The following is a 12,115-nucleotide window of genomic DNA, read 5'->3' as shown; positions in this document are numbered from 1 at the left end:
ACCTCTAGGTTTAAGCTTGAATTTTCAAATATGATTCACAACTTCCTCACACCTAAGGTCACCTTTGCTGCCACAAACATAGTGAATCAATATACATCTCATTTTTCCTTTGTACTTAAAATTTCAAGACTAAAACACTTACCCATTACTTATTTAGCTCCAAAATCACCTTACATTCCAAGATCTACTAACATGCATGCCTTGGGTCCCTTGAATCCTTGTAGATTCTTCCTATCACAAACAATATCACACATTACAATTGATTTACTAAGCATGCATTTCAAGAAAAATGGAAATCTCCTTACCTTACTTGCTTCAGGTTTACCAAACCAATCTTTCCTTTCCTTTTTCTTCTTCCTTTTTTCTTCCTTTCTTTCTTTCTCCTTTCTTTCTCACTTTGCTATGGGCAGACTCCTCAAGGAAAAAGCCTTGAAAATGCCTTTGGTTTCCCTATTTTGTTTCTCACATGGCAGATTGCCCAAGGTCACTTGTTTTTACCTTATTTTCCTTCCTTTTCTCTTTGCTTCTCTCATGGGTGGATTGCCCAAAGCTCCATGCCTTTTTGGCATGTTTTCTTTTCTTTTATGTAGTAAAAGTACAAGGCAAAAAGCCTTAGTAACTTTTCTACCTGTCACATTCATTTTCTTTACCTTTTTCATTTTTATTTTCTTAATTTTCTTTATTCTATTCTTTTTCTCTTCATTCCTTTATTTGCTCCTTATTCTCATTGGACCAACTCACTCCCCACTCACATTTCATTCGCAAATTATCTCTTTTGCTCATTGGTCCAAAATCTATCCTAATTGCCTTCCATCTGCCACCTCATTTTCTTACTTTTATTTTTATTTCCTTTGCCACGTATTTCTTCCAATTACATTTCATGCAAAACTTTCCTTTATATTTTAATTGACCATTTGTTACACCATTCAAATCACATGTAACCCACTTTCTCCTTTCTTCATTTGACTACCAAATGCACCAATCGCATTACATGCAATAAATTTTAATCTTATTCTTTCTTTTACTTCACATGGTGGGGGTCCCACATGTTCCCTACTAACTTCTCTTTTTTTCATATAATAATTTGCATGTAATAGTAAATTTCATATGTACATCTCATACTCCTCCTAATCCAACTTTCCTTGGTTAATAAATTCCCATTTAACTTCAATATTGAAAATTACACTTAAGTCCTCAAGATTTTCTTTATTTATCGTGTGACCCTCCAAACTTTCATGCTTTATTATTTGGTCCTTTCAACACTTCTTAAATTCCAATTTCCTTCTAGTTTTCTTCCTTTACATGTGTACAAATATAATATAAGGTTTGCACGTATCACGGTGTCACTATAATATTTAAATATATACTTACTTACTCGTGCTATATTTAATAAAGGCATGCGGGCCTCACTAATGTCGTTTTTCTTCAAAATTCTTTCTTACTTTTTCTCCCCCACTTAGATTAGTCATATAATCCTCTTCCATGACTAATCTCAACAATAATTAAAATATTAATATTTTAATATTATTTTATTAATAAAATATTATTTTATTTTAAAATTCTCCACTTGTCTCCTCAGGTCCCAAAGTGTCTCACTTTGCCCCGATTCACTTCCAAATCACCTTTTAACCTGCTTATTCATCCTCGATAATAATATTATGATTTAATTATTATTTTATCACGTATGAAATATTTTATTTTAAAATATTCTTTTCACCCATTACTGCTATTTGACACTTAGATTTTCGTCAATTGACCCTTTGTCTTATCAACTGGATCTTATTGACTCCTATTTGAGAATACGAGGTTCTACACCTAATACACCAAAAGAGCTGTGAATATGGTGTAAATCATCTATACGTCATCTGCAAACTTCGAGGTGTGCTGCACATGCTTTAAAACCTAAGTTCACAGAGATGGAGCCAAAAACTAAGGTGTTCTTGTTTGTAGGGTATCCAAAAAGAACAAAGGTTATTACTTCTATAGTCCTCAAGACAAGAAAGTTTTTGTTAGTGTGAATGTCATTTTCCTAGAAGAAGAGTTTGTGAAAAATCGCAAACTTGAACGTAAAATTGTCTTAATAAAATTGTTTGATCCTTCAGATTTAAGAGTTAATTCTAAAGATATAATAACACAGTCTAATTCAAGGGTTGAAACAAAAACACAACCTAAACATCAAGTAATGGTGTCTCAATGTAATTGGGGGTTTTGAGACAACCAAAGAGATAACTGGGTTTGGGAGAAAATATGATTGCATCTTTAGATGAACATGAATCTGGCCCTATTACATATAAGGAAGCTATTAACGATGTAGATGCTGAAGAATGCAATAAGGTAATGAAATCTAAGTTAGACTCCATGGATTCCAACAAAGTTTGAATTATAGTAGATCCACTTGAAGCGATAAAACCCATAGGATATAAATGGATCTAGAAGAGATAAAGAGGAAGTGATGTGAAAGTGGAAACCATCAAGGCTAGACTAGTGGCCAAAGGTTTTACCCAATGAGAAAGGATTGACAACGAAGAAACCTTTTCCTTAGTTGCTATGCTTAAATCCATTAAGATCCTCTTATCTATAGTTGCACATCGTGATTATGAGATATGGCAAATGGACGGCAAGATCGCATTTTTAAATGGGGACCACTAGCATAAAGTCTGTAAATTGCATAGGTCCATTATAGACTTAAGCAAGCTCGTAGGTCTTGGAACATAAGATTTGATACTGTTATTAAATCATATGGTTTCCAACAAAATGTTGGCAGACCTTGTGTCTATAAAAGGATATAAGATAAAAAGGTTGTTTTCGTAGTCCTTTATGTTGATGACAGTCTACTTATTGGGAATGATGTAGGAATGTTATCAGCAGTTAAAGGTTGGCTGAACTAATAATTAAATATGAAGGATTTGGGAGAAGCTAGCTACGTTTTAGGGATCAAACTTATAAGGGATTGTAAGAACAGGCAGATAGCATTATCTCAAGCATCCTACAAAGACAAGATTTTGGGCAAGTTATCTATGCAAGATTCCAAGAAGGGTTTTATGCCTTTTAGATATGGAATCAAACTTTCTAAAAAAATGTCACCTAAAACTCTAGAGAAAATTGAAAACATGAGATGGATTTTATATGCATCTGCTGTTGGAAGTCTCATGTATGTTATGCCCTGCACTAGGTTACATATCTGCCATTTAGTTAGATCGGTTAGCAAATTTCAGCCAAACCAAGGCATGGAGAACTAAGTTGCAGTCAAGTGCATTTTTAAATATCTAGAATGAAGCATAACATGCTTGTATATTCAGCAAGTGACCTTGTAGCAACAAGGTACATTGATTCAAAATTTTAGTCTAATGTTGTTTCTAGGAAATCGACATCAACATTTGTTTTCACTATAGGAGGAGGAGCCATAGTGTAGAGCAGTGTAAAACAATCTTGTATTGCAGACTTGACCATAGAGATAGAGTATGTTGCGACTTGTGAAGCAACAAAGGAAGCTGTGTGGCTTTGTAAGTTCCTTATGGACCTTAAAGTAATTCTAAATGCAAACAAGCCCATTACATTCTATTGTGATAATAGTGGAGTAGTGGCTAACTCAAAATAACCACGAAATCAGAAAGCAGAAAAACATATTAAAAGGAAGTATCTTCTCATTCAAGAGTCCAAATTACTTCCAATGAAACAAATATGATTCACTTCAAGGGAATAATGAGTCTCAAATCATTGGAATGGTTGACTTTGAGTAATGACACTATAACATGAATTGGAATCATGTAAAAATCAAGTTTAAGTTTAACCGTTACTTAAGTCTTGATCTCACACTTATGCATTTATTTATAGTAGAACCGAAATCCTGGTAGATATTAAACTCATATTTTATTTGCTTATAATCTTTGATATACCAAAAGTGTGATTGTCATAAAAGCGTTGATCTAGACTCAAAAGATTAAATCTAGAGTATTGAATCACTAATTTGTTCAAATAAGTGATAAGGGACAAAATTGACATAAAAGGTAAAACGGTATTTTCACCTTTTATTATTGGATGGTTATGAGGGTTTACAATATAAGGTTTGTAGTTAGACAACTCATAATTAATATCAAATATTGAGTAATTTTTAGTAATTATAGTTAATCTAAGAGTGCAACCATGAATCTATGGTAGGGTGATTTCATAGTTAATAAGCTTGAATTATCTTAATAAGATTAAGAATAATTTTAAGTTTATTGAAGCTTAGAATATATATTTCCAAATAGATTCCCCACTTAACTTCTTAAAATTCAACTTGTTTAAGTTGGAATGCCTGTTTTATTTGATTAAATAAATTTATGTACAAAAATGATAGCTTTTATATGTTTTTCTTTATTTAAACAAGAAAACATGTTTGTCTTAATTTAAGACAAGAAATATGCTTTGTCTTAATTTTGACAAAAAAACATACTTGTCTTAATTTAAGACAAGAAAAATATGTTTTGTCTTAATCTACATAAAAAAACTTATTTGTCTCAATTTAGACAACATAATATGTTTTTTCTTAATTAAAGATAGGAGTTGTCTGAAATTAAGATAATGCTAGAAGGATTCTTGCAAAATGAATCTAGACATCCATGTTGAAAAAAAAAGACTTCATATTTGACTAGTATTTTTTTATTTATTATTAATTCTTTTTAAATAAAGATGAATAATGATAAAATAATAGTTATTATTCAACATGGAGTTTTATTTCATCAAGAACTCTAAATGATAATTAAAGAATTAAGTTATTTATTCTTTAATTTTAATTTTGATAATAATGGAGCATGTTTAATGCATTCATAACTCTAAAAGGATGGTCAAGATTGATTTAAAGGTATTTGATTTTGATTAAACCTTTGAGGCAAGAGTTTTAGTAAAACGAGAAGAGATTGGAAGAAAATAATCGTATGTATCTTTCTTGAAAAAGTTTCTATTACGACTTCTCTCCTCCTCCTTCTCTTAAGTTTGTCGTACCTCTCTTCTTCTCTCCCATTCTTGGTTGATTTCTTGGAAGAAAAATAGCCATTAATTTTTAAGAAGTAGAGAAAGACCAAATCGGTTGCCACCTTGTAGTCTAGCATTCTACACCTTGTCCACTCAAGGTTTAAGTTGAAAACATTCTTGAAAAATAAGTGGTAAGTTTGTTTGGTTGAGAAATCAATCGTTGGTGCAGTGGTGAATTCACTACAATTCACTAAGTGCTTGAAAATAAGAATCTTGAAATGAAAGGTGTGTTTTATCTCATTTCAATATATTTTGATTTTTAGGGTGTGATTATGCTACTTGTAATATGAATAATGTGTCTTTTTGCTTGTGTAATCGGATTGTTGGCTTCCTTTATAAAAGAAAATTTTTAAAATCCATGCTTTACATAAACACATCAATCCACTTAGATCCAACTCCATCACTAGTTTGAGTGTGCACCTGAGTGTCACCCTTAGCTTTCCTCTTATGTTGACTGCCTTTGATTTTGAGCAAGCCTTTACTTGATTGTTATCCTTTATGGAATCTATGGATGCTCATGTGGTTAATAGGTTGGGTATTTTGAAGGACTAGAATCGAGATTTACTACATCACCTACAACATCTGGAGGAGCAATATCGTGCTCACTTTTTGCCATCATCTTGAGTTCATCATTGAGGACATCACCTTACCTCAGCAGTTCTTGTTCTTTTGGATTAGGTAGTCACATACTTATACCCTCCCTATCATGATTGTGAATTAACATTGTGTTATCTCTATAGCTTTCAAATCAATCCATTATTTTGAAATGACAAAAGAAAATTATTAAAGTTCATTTAAGTCCTGGAATATCAAATTTAAACATTTCCTAACACTTTCAAATAAGTTTGAGAAGAAAAACAATGAAAAAGGACTTTAAAAAATGCATTTTGGTCCAAATTTATTGATGCATATTCTTCTTGCATCGATACATTTGTACAAGTATCGATTGATTTTGAAATCTATCAATCCATGTTCTTAAAAAAGTCAAATTTTGAAAAGTCAAACTCAATCTATTGATACATTCTCAAATGTATTGATAGAAATGTAACAGAATGCTTACTACTTTAAAAATATAAATCTCTTTCTCAACTGTATCGATACATTTTCAATAGAATGCTTGCTGCCTCAAAAGTATCGATACATTAGCAAATTTATCAATAAATTTTCAATAGAATGGCCAAACCATTGCATGAAAGTTCAAAAGTATCGATACATTGATACATTCACATATGTATTGATACAATATGACCGTTAGAGCCTTGAATAAAGAGAAAAATGGATATTTTCACATTTAATGCACTTCTAACTACCTTTGAAGCTTCAACAACTATAAAAACAAGCTCCCTTAACATTTATGAAGGTTAGAAGATTCAATAGTGGATTTTTAATTCTTTAGTGAATCTAAGGGAGAGGACGTAAGCAATGAGGTAGAACCTTTATAAAATCACTTTGTTATTTTTCTTTCCTTTCTTACTCATTAGTTTTATTTGTTTTTTTTTTAATCTTTCTCAATTTACAAGAAATCAATTGACTTGATCATTTTCAAATTGGGAATTTGATTGAAGAGAACTTTATTTTTTCAAAATTAAAATGGAATTTCAAAATTACAAGAATAGTCCAATTCACCACCTCTTGGAAATAATCACTTGGAGCTTATTGCACTAACAATTCGTATAAGAGTTAGGGCTTAATTTTGTAAGTCTAACGACCTTGAGTGCTTCGAAAGCAAAGCTCAACATATCAGGATGAAATCCAACTCAGCAGTTCTTGGGGAAAGACACATAACTTAAAGACCTTCATTCTTCTTAAGAACAAACTATCCTTATTGGAAGAAAATAATGAGATGTTTATTCAATCAGTTGATCTTGATGTTTGGAGTGTTTAAAAGGCCCTTATGTTCCCACCATGGAAGTAAATGGAAAAACAATTGTAAAAACTAGAAAAGAGTGGGATGACAAAAAAAAAAAGAAATTAATACAAACTAATTGCAAGGAATTTAACACACTTCTTTATTCTCTAAGTGCTAGTAAATTCAATAGAGTATCCTTATGAGGGAACAAATCAAGTGAGGGAATCCAAAATAGGACTTTTTCACACATGGCTATGAGTTATTTAGAATGAAAGAAAGTGAGACCATAAATCAAATGTATGAAATGTTCACAAACATAGTTGGAGGATAAAAACCTTTAGGTAAAGACTGTTGGGTTTAACTAAGGACTACATGCTTGAAATTATGCAATAGAAAGAAAATAAAACTTAAAAAAAAAATAAAACATACCTCCACCCACAGATCACCATGGTTATATTTTAACACATAAAATGGCATATAAAATCATAAAATCAGAAGCTAACCTTGCTAGCGTTCTTTTGATCGGAATAGCAATCTCCTCAATGCAACCCGCAAACACTACAAAAAGCAAGAACCCTAGCCAATCAAGCTCTTGGCCTCTAATTGTAGTACATGATTTCTATTAACCTTTCAACAAAGTTGGGAGATTTTAACTACGCTTTTGTGCTAACAAAAGGGTACAATGTTTATCTCTTTCCACTTCTCACAAGAATGGCCAAATCACACACTTGAAAAATTAATTCAAAAATAATTTTTCTTCTTCACAAAGTAGGTGCCATAATACAAAACAACAACACATTTTTTCTTTTCCAACAACTCCTTTTCTTCATATGTGAAAAAATAGTTAAATTTGATTTATATAGCTAGATTAAAATTAACTTTAATTTAGCAACAAGGCCTTCCAAATTATAACAGATTATAATATAAGCCCATGACTTAATTAAACAATTTTAATTAAGCCCAATGAAAATTCAATTAAAATAATTTCCTTTATATTATTGCAATTTCGGCATTATAATTATAACTATTTATATATTATGCCCAAAACTTAATCAAACTCTATTTAATACAGTTTATAGAAGTTAATTACCTAGCATGTGGTTTAAGTTTAATTAAAATTATCACTCTCCCAATTTAATTCAAATGCAATCATTGTCTATGACCTATTAGGTTCCTAACATGTTGGCAATGGAATTGGTTAATGACTTAATTGGTTAATATAAATTTCAATCAATTAATTTATAATCAATTTCATAGACCAAGATTGGCATCTAGCAATGCATCATAGCCACACAATTGTTAAGAGAGTCAAAGGGTTCTTTGACAACCTTTTAGTGTACAGTCTATCAGTGTAATTCATTCCCTCATCATAAATGCCAAAGATGATAAGAGCTTGGTGTAGCATTAGCATTATAGAGACTTATGAAATTTTTTTTATAATCTCCAAGTTGCCTTAGCCAAGGACTTTAATAAGCTAATGTTAGCCAAGAACTGATAAGATATGTCCACTACACCACTTGAGGTAATTATTCCTATCTTGACCACTCATTGGCCTTCACATACTTCATACTATACCCAAAAGCATCCTATTTATGTATCCTTGGTTAGGCAGCCATAAAGATGAAATTAAAGCATAGCACTCCACATATAAGACAACTTGATGTCTCCAGTCTAGGGAGTATTTACACAACTGAAACATGATAAGTGTTCCATAGACATTGGAGTGTATTACCAAATGCGATTCTCATGGTGAGTCATCTTCAGTGAACTTGCTCTCCTAGGTAAGCACCTACATTCTAGTTTCAAGTATTTTTATACTTCAATCTATGAGATTGATTGTTTACTTCCAAATTAAGGAACATAAAATGTACTAGTCTTTAAGCATCATTGATGTCCAGTCTCAATGATGCATTGACTAGGAACATGTTGAGATTATGTTTCGTTGCATAGGGATCTCATAACTGCAACATATTACAGTTACCTTATTAGACATATTAATCTCATGGACTTCACCTAATTAGACTTATAACTCATTATAATTAATGTCTTATTGATGAAAAAAAACCTCTAATCATTCAATAAAAATGATATCATTGTATCATTGGAATCAAGCCTTAACGAAGCTCAATTGGCTGCAGGGCTCATTGTAACATTTTTTGACTAGCACAAAGCCGATTGCTACCTTAGAACAATGTGGATCCAATCCATTTAGCAACCGTGTCTCTTTATAGACTTGCTTGTGCCATATAATGTGGTTAATTGCTCTTCTCTTTGTGATGTCATAACATATCATTATATTGTTATATTTAAACCTAATGAGATTGGAGTTCTTGATATGGCTCCATTGTTATCGTGAAGTAATGATCTAAATATCCTTCTACTTGAGCCTTTAATAGGATGTATATGACCTTAGTTATATACATGTTCATAGTCCTTTTCTAACTTAGGAATTATTCCAACTTGACTATGCTTCATGCATCACATGCATTTTGTCACTTAGTATTGTGCCATCCACTACTTATTAAAACTTGGCCTTTTCTTTATACACATATTACATCTTATGTAATTGTATCAATAAAGAACTATATTCACTCCCACTAACCTTCTCATGTGTATGCACAAGTACACTAACATATTTTATTACATCCAACTCTTTAGATCTCATTAAATAGAATAAAGTGTGAAATTCCATTAAATCAGATTGAGTAGATTCATTTAATATGAATAATACATCTCAATGTATTTTAATAAATCCGTGGAGTTCTCATACAATTATATTAATTATGCAACTTAATGACAAATCTCTAGTATTGAATTCCAATGTAACATAGTAATTTTAAGAAACCATTTTCTTAATGTCATCATGCTCCCACTAAATCCAAGATTCTTTGTGAGAGTAATATTCAAATCCTTATGAATATTCCATGAGGTTACATATATACATCCCAATCAATGCTTGGATTGCATTGGTTTTCGAATACCATTATTGGGTTAATGTATTGAAGAGGTATGGATGAAATCATATCACAATATGACTTTACTTTCTTCTTTTGAATAAACATCTCTATGTTCTATCCATAACAAAGTTCCATATTTACATGAATTGACATTCATACTTTTGGTCAATTAATTACAAACACAAATGATCTTTTATTGAGATCTTATCTGGATAAAGTCACTTAATTAGTTGATTAATCTTAATTTATTAATATTATTTTAATCAAACTAATTTGACATAAATTGTAATTTATAATTGATCAAATACCATTGAAAAGAGAAATATGAAATGCGGATAATAATAAAGTAAGATGTAATTATTCCAAATAATTATCCAAACGTGAAACATTAAAACTTTAGCATCCAATTGCTAAATATAAATGTTTCACAAGTCATCCGTATGGTGGCAATAAATGTTAAAACATTTAACCAAATTATCCAACAAATCAAATCATAAGTTTAAATAGGAGTGCAACCATCCATATGTAGCATCCAATGCTTCTAGTAGTGTATCAATGTAGCCACCTCCTTAGCTAAGATCTTACTTATCTTTGTCCTGGGTATCTGCAATTTGTCATTGTTAGGATGAGCCTTATAACCAATTGGGATTGGTTATGGCCTAATTCCAATCATGCAACAATATCATTCATGTTGAATGTTAGAGGTTTTCCTTCATCAATAAGATGTTAATTATAATGGGTTATAAGTCTAATTGGATAAAGTCCATGAGATTAATATGCCTTGTAAGGGAACTATAATGGGTTGCTATTATGAAATCCCTATACATCAAAGCATAATCTCTAAATGCTCCTAGTCAATGCATCATTGAGATTGGACATTAATGATTCCTAGAGACTAGTACATTCTATGTTTCTTACTTAGGAATGAAGCAACTAATCTCATAAGTGAAGTATAGAGATACTTGGAACTTGACTATAAGTGCCTGCTTAGGAGAGCAAGCTCACTGAACATGATTTATCATGAGAAATGCATTTTGGTATTTCACTTAGGTGTCTATGCAATACTTGTCATGTGTTAGTTGTGTAAATACTCCCTAGACTTAAGACACCAAGTTGTCTTATGTGTGGAGTGCTATGCTTTGATTTCATCCTTACAGGTGGCTAACCAAGGATGCCAAAATAAGATGCTTTTAGGTATGGCTTGAAGCATGTGAAGGCAAATGAGTGGTCAAGAAAGGAATCATCACCCCAAGTGATTTAGGGAACATATCCTAATAGTTCTTGGTTGATATTAGCTTGTTTAAGTCCTTGGCCCAAGCAACTTCGAGATTAAGAAAAGAAGTTTCATAAGTCTCAATAAAACTAATGATCTAACTTTAAGAACAAATATGGAGATCAATAAGAGTAGACACTACACCATGCTCTTATCATTTCTGGGATATATGATGAGGGAATTAATTACACTAATAGATTGTACATTTAAAGGTTGTCAAAGAACCCTTTGACTTTCCTAACAATTGAGTGGCCATGATGCATTGCTAGATTTTAATCTTGATCTATGGAATTTAATTAATTAATTTAATAAAAATTATAATTCAATTTCAGTGTCAACATGTTAGGAACCTAATGGGTCACACACAATAAGTTACATTATGAATTAAATTAGGAATGTAATGATGTAAGTTGGACTTAAATCATACATTACATTTTTAACATCAAAAAACTTAATGAAAATAGTTTAAATAATTATAAGGCTAATATTGTAATTAGTTATAATATGAAAGCCTTAATTGCAAACAAATAAGGTAAATTACATTTAATTTTCATTTACAATGACTTAATTAAAAAGGTTTAATTAAGTGTTGGGCCAATAGTATAATATAATATTAAGGCCTTATTTGCAACTTAATAAGTTAATTAACTTAGATATAGATATCACTTTTCAGTTACTCCTCATAATGCAATTGAAATACAGAAGTTAGTTTTTTTGAGTCGTTAGAAAACTAACAAGAAAGCTTAGTCGAACACTTTCTTGAGTGACTTGAAAAATAGTTTTCCAACTTTGTTAGTCAGCTAGGAGGAGTGTGATTGGGTGAAGAGGACAAGTTGTTGTCCACCTTGCTAGCACAAAGGCATAGTTGAGAAAGCTCCCTTCTTGTGAAGTTTCAAGTGCAACTATGTCTGCAATCGTTGGAGGCCAAACGCTTGGGTGACTTGGGTGCATAGGCTTGAGTAGAAATAGGAGTAGTGTCGTATCTTCTCTCAATCAAGAGAATTTACCATTTTGATTACGATA

General features: G+C 31.4%; 1 long non-coding RNA gene across 1 annotated transcript in view; it reads right to left on the bottom strand.

Moving 5' to 3' along the window:
• LOC110426552 (uncharacterized) overlaps positions 1 to 465 on the bottom strand; it is a 2,356-nt gene extending 1,891 nt beyond the window's left edge. The window contains exons 1-3 of the long non-coding RNA XR_002446157.2: positions 306 to 465; positions 143 to 231; positions 3 to 67 (exon numbers count right to left, since the gene is read on the bottom strand). This is a non-coding gene — a long non-coding RNA (uncharacterized LOC110426552). The remainder of the gene's footprint in view (positions 1 to 2; positions 68 to 142; positions 232 to 305) is intronic.
• Between the last annotated feature and the right edge of the window lie 11,650 nt (positions 466 to 12,115).

This window comes from Theobroma umbraticum, unplaced genomic scaffold, assembly GCF_002168275.2.
Source record: "Theobroma umbraticum cultivar Fairchild unplaced genomic scaffold, ASM216827v3 scaffold_89.0, whole genome shotgun sequence".
In the NCBI taxonomy this organism is placed as follows: domain Eukaryota; kingdom Viridiplantae; phylum Streptophyta; class Magnoliopsida; order Malvales; family Malvaceae; genus Theobroma; species Theobroma umbraticum.
The sequence above is the reverse complement of the archived record's forward strand: the minus strand, read 5'-3'. Positions and strand labels throughout refer to the sequence as shown.